The sequence below is a fragment of the Palaemon carinicauda genome, unplaced genomic scaffold (assembly GCF_036898095.1).
Source record: "Palaemon carinicauda isolate YSFRI2023 unplaced genomic scaffold, ASM3689809v2 scaffold299, whole genome shotgun sequence".
NCBI classification, from domain to species: Eukaryota; Metazoa; Arthropoda; class Malacostraca; order Decapoda; family Palaemonidae; genus Palaemon; species Palaemon carinicauda.
In genome coordinates, this window is record NW_027170654.1 from 103,986 (window position 1) to 112,645 (window position 8,660).

At 27.6% G+C, this 8,660-nt stretch overlaps 1 long non-coding RNA gene across 1 annotated transcript in view; it reads right to left on the minus strand.

Moving 5' to 3' along the window:
* Window positions 1–1,827, minus strand: part of LOC137636436 (uncharacterized) — a 53,368-nt gene extending 51,541 nt beyond the window's left edge. The window contains exon 1 of the long non-coding RNA XR_011043102.1: window positions 1,720–1,827. This is a non-coding gene — a long non-coding RNA (uncharacterized lncRNA). The remainder of the gene's footprint in view (window positions 1–1,719) is intronic.
* Between the last annotated feature and the right edge of the window lie 6,833 nt (window positions 1,828–8,660).

The following is an 8,660-nucleotide window of genomic DNA, read 5'->3' on the forward strand; positions in this document are numbered from 1 at the left end:
TTGAGGAATAACATTGTGAGATTTAAGAAAATGATCAACATAACCTGAATTATCACCAAAATCACCATGGAATTGAGCCACTGCTTTTAGATACGGAATGCTGCAACCGGTACAAGTTTCTATAATATGTTCCATCTCAAAATACGGGAAAAAAAACGCACTAGTAACGAAGGACGAGTAACTAGGTCAAAGGTTAAAACGGGAAAGGCAGGGGAACAATGGGTCGGAAAACAGCGCATACAGAGATAAAGGAAGGGGGGGGGGGGGGTAGGGAGATATCTGAATAGGACTAGAGTGATGATTGGTTAAGGGAAAAACAACGAACAAAAGAGAAAACATGAATGAACTAATTACGGAAACTAGACGAAAGAAAAGTTTTATAAGACACAGAGGAGAGAAAAGGAACTAACCAACAAAAATAATTACAAACAATATAGGGAGATAAAATGGAATGAACGTTAAATAATAGTGAATGGGAATATAAAATGAGGAGATCATACCGAGAATTAACTGGATAAAAAAAACTAGTCCAGGGTAAGTATTTATGTGAAACCGGGAAGGGATAAAGAAATAACCCAACAAATAAAACCAATATAGGAAGGTAAAATGGAATGAATGATAAATAATATTGAATGGGAATAAAAAATGAGAAAATAACACTAATAAAAAGAGTAAAAGGGGGAGTGGAAACTCCTGCGCAGGGGGCGGGGGGATATATGCGCAGATCGGAAACTGATGAAACGAACGAACGAACAAATGGGAAAGGAAATAACAAAACAAATAAACCCAATATAGGAAGGTAAAATGGAATGTATGATAAATCATATTGAATGGGAATATAAAATGAGAAAATAATACAGTAATAAAAAGAGTAATAATGGAGAGAAACGAAGGACGGAAGGTGGGGCGAACGAACAAACGAACAAATGGGTGCTAATGTTAGCATGAAACGCTAACATTTGATCTACATCAGGAATGGAATGCTAACATTTAATCTACATCAGGCGTTGGCAGCGCTGGTTACTGTATTACTAAAAGAAATAACCTTTGAAACGGCTCCTCCCAAATATATCCAGGTATACTGATTTGTCTATTTCTACGGTTATAATAAATACCAGAAAGAAATGTATAGAGAAGAAAAGGACTGAATTACGGTTATATATCGGTTCCCCAGTATGTTTTCCCCACCCAAAACCCCGAGTTCCCACTGGGGGTCCCCCATTATCGGCGGATATAGATGTATATATATTTCTGTAACTATTCATTTGCGACGGGAACGAGTGTTATTTTCGAAGGGAGCGTAATTTTTCCTATAAGAAAAAGTAGTTGGAATACTACGATACATTGAGATGTAATAATATACAATGAAACCCAAAATACGACATATTTCCGTAATAAAAGTTATTTCAAATATTAGATTAAATTTACTAACTGAAAAATCAAAGTTTTGAAACCCCAGGCAGCGCCCATAACCTACGACTTAACCGGCCAAACAGTGCCAAAATAAAGGCCAAAAAAGCTGGTTTTATTTAAAATATGAATGAAAATAGTGAAAATAATTAATAAAATAAGAAATCAAATTAATTAGATACATAAATATGGTACGTGACATTTAGTCAAAAACACCCCCATATGATACGCCAGCAAATTCAGCTTTACCGGTTAAATAACATAATTCCCGGCTAAATAATGTCAAAATAAACCATATTCAACACTTACTGTCTTCTGTTTCTTGCAATCTGAAACCGACATCTTATTTTACACTTCAAAATATGAAAACATTTATGATTTGACGACAGGAGAACTTGGGACTCTCTCTCGAGAGAGAGAGGACTATAGACGACTGAATCTTGAAATATAATGGATCAAAAGTCTCCATTTCAAGGTTATTGAATCCCTTAAAGCGATACTTATGATCCATTATACTTCATGATTCAGTCGTCTATACATGTAAACAAAAGCGCCAGTTGATTCTTCTTCTTCATACTTCTTCAATGACGTCATTACCAGTTGATAGGATAAATATATACCTGTTAAATTATCTAAATACATTCATGTGATGTTGTTTAGGATAAATATATACCTGTTAAATTATGTAAATACATTCGTGTGATGTTGTTTAGGATAGATATATACCTGTTAAATTATGTAAATACATTCGAGTGATGTTGTTTAGGATAAATATATACCTGTTGAATTATCTATATACATTTGTGTGATGTTGTTTAGGATAAATATATACCTTTTAAATTAACTAAATACATTTGTGTGGTGTTTTTTAGGATAAATATATCCCTGTTAAATTATGTAAATACATTCGTGTGATGTTTAGGATAAATATATCCCTGTTAAATTATCTAAATACATTTGTGTGATGTTGTTTAGGATGAATATATACCTGTTATATTATGTAAATACATTTGTGTGATGTTGTTTAGGATAAATATATACCTGTTATATTATGTAAATACATTTGTGTGATGTTGTTTAGGATAAATATATACCTGTTATATTATGTAAATACATTTGTGTAATGTTGTTATGAATATATTATATTCTCAATAGAACGAAAATTAAATGATTTAGATGTTTTTATGCAGCTTATAGTGTTTTTAAGCCATGAAATGACAAAATTGCTTTCAAAAGTTGCTAAGATACATAATATTAGTTATATAAACTAAAACCATATATGTTATGTTTGAGTTTATATATATATATATATATATATATATATATATATATATATATATATATATATATATATATATATATATATATATATATATATATATATATATATATATATATATATATATATATATATATATCATATTCTCAATATAGCTAAAAAATTTACAATTTTGTAATTTTCATCCAATTTATAACGATTTTAATACATAAAACGACTTAATTTTGTGTTGTTAGACATTGAAATTTATATTGATCACTTACCAGTTCTTTTGTGGAATTTAGAATTAAAGTCACGAGTATAATATAAAGAAATTATGTTTTAATTTTGGACGATAAATTAAAACACGCACATGTGTAAAACGAGGAAAACCCCATAGTTGCAGTGAGAAGGACAAGGAAAGGAACCCAGTTGATCAGAATCCAACAAGATAATCAAACTTCACATTCAAGTTTGAAATGTGACATCTCAAAGGGAAGTTTGAACATGGATTAAGAAAATGAAGATTGATAATGAGGTTTGAGAGTAAAGTTTGGAAGTGAGGTTTGAAAAAGGTTTAAACCTGAAGTATGAAAGTATCGCTTGAAAGTGAAGTTTGAAGGTAAATTCGAAAAAGGTTTGAACATAAAGTTTGAAAGAGGTTTGAATATAAACTTTGGAAGTGAAGTTTTTAAAGCGAGGTTTGAAGGTCAAGTTTGAAAGAAAGATTCAAACATGAAGTTTGGAGTGAAGTTTGAAAGTAAGGCTTGAACCGTTCAAAAGTTTGGTTTAAAAGTGACGTTTGAATGTGAAGTTAGAAAGTGGGGTTTAAACGTGAAGTTTGGGTAGTTTGAGTGAGGTTTGAACAAGAAGTTTGAAAGTGAGGTTTGAACACAGTTTGTAAGCAAGGTTTAAATGTGAAGTATGAAAATAGGGTTTAATCGTGAAGTTTAGGTAGTTTGAATGTGAGGTTTGAACGTGAATCTGAGGTTTGAATGTGAATGTGAGGTTTGAACGTGAATCTGAGGTTTGAATGTGAATGTGAGGTTTGAACTTGAAGTTTGAAAGTGAGGTTTATTTGTAAAGTTTAGGTAGCTAAAAAGTGATATTTGAACATGAAATTTGAAGGTGAGGTTTGAACATAAAGTTTAAGAGTGAGGTTTGAATATGAAGTTTAGAAGCAATTTGAGTGAGGTTTGAATATGAAGTTTGGAAATGAAGATTTAAAACGAAATTTGAACACAATTTTGAAGCGAGGTTTGAACATGAAGTTTGAAAGTGAGGTTTGAATATGAAGTTTGGAAATGAAGATCGAACACGAGATTTGAACACAATTTTGAACATGAAGTTTGAACATGAAGTTTGAAAGTGAGGTTTGAACATGAAGTTTGAAAGTGAGGTTTGAACACGAAGTTTGAAACAGGTTTGAATAAAAATTTGGAAATGAGGTTTGAAAGTGAGGTTAAAATGTGAAGTTTGAAAGTGAGGTTTGAACATAAGTTTGAAAGTGAGGTTTGAACAGGAAGTTTGAAAATGAGGATTGAATGTGAAGTTTGAAGTTGAGGTTTGAACTTGCAAGTTGAAAGAGAGGTTTGAATGCAAACTTTGTAAGTAGTCTGAAAGTGAGATTTGAATGTGAAGTTTGAAAGTGAGATTTGAATGTGAAGTTTGAGTGTGGTTTTAACGTGAAGTTTGAAAGTGAGGTTTGAACGTGAAGTTTGAAAGTGAGGTTTGAACGTGAAGTTTAAAAGTGAGGTTAGAACATGTTTGGAAATATAGTGTGAAAGTGAGGTTTGAATATGAATTTTCAAAATGAAGTTTGAAAGTGAGGTTTGAACTTACAATTTGAAAGAGAGGTTTGAATGTGAACTCTGGAAGTAGTCTGAAAGTGAGATTTGAATGTGAAGTTTGGAACGTGAGGTTTGGAAACAAGGTTTGAATGCAAAGTTTGATAGTGAGGTTTGAACACAAAGTTTGAAAGTGAGGTTTGAACAGGAAGTTTGAAAGTGAAGTGTGAACGTTAAGTTTGAAAGTAAGGTTTAAACGTAAAAATTGAAAATGGAATGTAAATGTGAAATTTGATTGTGAGGTTTTAAAGCAAATAGCCTAATGAGGAAAGAAAATAAGGAAACATAATAGATTCGTGTGCTCGAGTGTACCCTCAAGCAAGAGAACTCCAACCCAAGACAGTGGAAGACCATGGTACAAAGGCTATTTCACTACCCGAGACTAGAGAACAAAAGTGTCCTTCTCCTAGTGAAAAGTAGCCACTGATCAATTACAATATTAGAAAGGCCATGGAAATATATATATATATATATATATATATATATATATATATATATATATATATATATATATATATATATATATATATATATATATATATATATATATATATATATATGTATATATATATATATATATATATATATATATATATATATATATATATATATATATATATATATACATATATATATATATATATATATATATATATATATATATATATATATATATATATATATATATATATATATATATATATATATATATATATATATATATATATATATATATATGAATGTAAGTAAAATGCGTCGTCTGCGTGACAGTAAGACAAAATTAAATTTCATGTTAATAATTTAAAAAACTATATTTAAAGATAGACAATGAAATGATATTTTGTCGACACAAATAATAATAATAATAATGATAATAATAATAATAATAATGATAATAATAATAATAATAATAATATGCTTTTAGATTGAAAATGCTTGCCAGAATATGCTGACATATAAGACTATTATTATCATTATTATTATTGTTATTATTATTAGCCAAACTATAACCCTAGTTGGAAAAGCAAGATCCTATAAGCCCAAGGGCTCCAATAGGGGAAAAATAGCCCAGTGAGGAAAGGAAATAAGGAAATAAATGAGGAGAACTCTGTCTCCTGGAAATAGTACATTAAATAGGTACATTAAATATATGTAAAACATAAAATAAGAGGAAGAGAACAATAATTATCATTTTTATCAACTTTTTCATCTATTTTAAAGAATAGTAGACATTTAATTCATGTCTTTTTATGAACTGGATTATTAAAGGAGAGCCGTTACATAAGAAGAACCTCCTCCTGCCACTACTACTACCACCACGTTGTTTACATTTTGGAAATGATTCTCGATTGGATGAATGACCATGGGTTAGTCCTATTGAATGGAGATTTAAGATGTAAAGGTATATATACATGGGAAAGATTGCAACAAAAAAGTGTAATAGACTACGTACTAGTAAACGAACAAATGTATAAGCACTTTAGGGAAATGATTATAGACGACGAAAAATTGGATTTTGACATCTCAGATCATAATCTGATCACTATAGAACTGGAATTCATGAGTGAACAGAACAAAAATTTTAATAAAGGAAGATGGGAGGAAGTAAAATACTTTAGGACAGATGAAAATAGTTTAAGAGAATATACAACAAGAGTAGAGGAAATTGTAAGAGATAGACAAATAGACAGAATAGAAGGAATGGATCTGATAATAAAAGAGGCTGCAGAAGAAAAATTGGCAAGAGTATATAAAAGGAAAGTTCTTGATGAAGAAAAGGTACATGAGCAACCATGGATGAACGATGAAATAAGAAAAGGCATAAAGGAAAGGAAGGATTTAAACAGAAAGAAAAGAAATGAATCCAATATCGAAGTAAAAAAGATATTAGAAGAGAGATATGATCAAAAGAAGAGGGAAGTGCAAGAAATGATAAAGAAGGAAATTACTATATTTGAAAAAAAGATAACAGAAGAAATAAAAATGGATGAAAATAAAAAACTCTGGGAGAATATTGATAGAATAAGGAATAGACAGAAAGCCTATGGCAAAGTTATACAACTTTATGGAGAACAAGGAAATAAGCTAAATAAGGAAGAAACAAAAGAGGAATTAATCAAGTACTGGAAAACTATATATTGTCAGCATGAAAATACAATAGACTCAGTTTGGAATGAAGAAAAAACAGATAGAATTTGAGAATGAAATAGCGCATCAGGAAGACACAACAAGAATAGATGAATATAATATCCCGGACATACTTAGGGAACACTATGACCTTGTAATGGTAACAAAAGGGAAAATAAAACCAATGAAAAATTCAAAATGGATCATCACACAAAATAATTCTTTATTTGGCATATGAATAGAAAGTGAACTTTTAATATGCAAAGAATTTATACATGAGCTACACATAAAATAGTTCGTTATTTTACTAATACGGCGAAGTCTCTGTAATACTTTTGATATGGATATGCAGATATTAACTTTAGTGCAAATGTAGACACCATCTGTAGCAAATATAGGTTAGTGCATACATCTTAAAATACACTGTATGAAAATACCTTGCAATTATAGTGCACAATATCATACAAAGTATACTTTACACGATTTCTTACAAATTTTCACAATAATTCGTCATAATCAACTTCTACTGTGTTCTAAAAACTAGAAAGCAAGCGGAGAAATTGATTTTACACACTAACTCCATTCAACTATGGTTCGTAATTTTTAATATTACTAAGCAGATATAGAAGGAAATTTTATCTTACGTTTTTTGAATTGTGTTATGCCTGTAGGTATGTTCATCTAAACGCCTGATGTAGACTAGTTGAATATTGCTTTAAAACACATATTTGTTCCTTTTATATATCAGAAATAAAGCTGTTTAATTAAAATTCTACACTTAATGTATATATATATATATATATATATATATATATATATATATATATATATATATATATATATATATATATATTATATATATATATATATATATATATATATATATATATATATATATATATATATATATATATATATATATATATATATATATATTTATATATATATATATATATATATATATATATATATATATAAATATATATATATATATATATATATATATATATATATATATATATATATATATATTTATATATATATATATATATATATATATATATATATATAAATATATATATATATATATATATATATATATATATATATATATATAAATATATATATATATATATATATATATATATATATATATATATATATATATATATATATATATATATATATATATATTTATATATATATATATATATATATATATATATATATATATATATATATATATATATATATATATATATATATATATATTTATATATATATATATATATATATATATATATATATATATATATATTTATATATATATATATATATATATATATATATATATATATATATATATATATATATATATATATATATATATATATAAATATATATATATATATATATATATATATATATATATATATATATATATATATATATATATATATATATATATATAATATAATCAGTTCAAGAAGGAATCATAAATGAAATATTCAAGCTGATCCAAATGGGTGTAAACTTCTGTTTTGGACGTTAATATTGCTTCTCTAAATCTTGTTATTATATCTTTTGTTTGAGAAGTATTTGTGTATTTTTGTAATTAATATTAAAATTAATACTATTGTAAAGCTTTTATAAATGTAAATTCATGCATAAACATTAATAATGTCTTGTAATTAAAATAATTTTGAAGAGATACAGTATTGATTTTTTACTTGTAACGCCTTCTGGTTGGTGGAGACCCTGAACACCTTGTCAAGAACAGAGTTGCCAGTTTGGCCTTTTCTCAGGCCAAAAAAAATGCAAATTTGTCCTATTTTAAAAATTTGTTGGCCTTTAGTAATATGAAAAAAGGCGGACCTTAAATACTATATATTTGGCCTTTTTCTGAAAATGGGTTGGCCTTTTAAAGCTTCTATTGATTAAAAGTAGGCCTTTTCTCATTTAGAAAACCTGGCAACTCTGGTCAAGAAGAAGAAGAAGAGGTTTGTCTGTAAACAAAG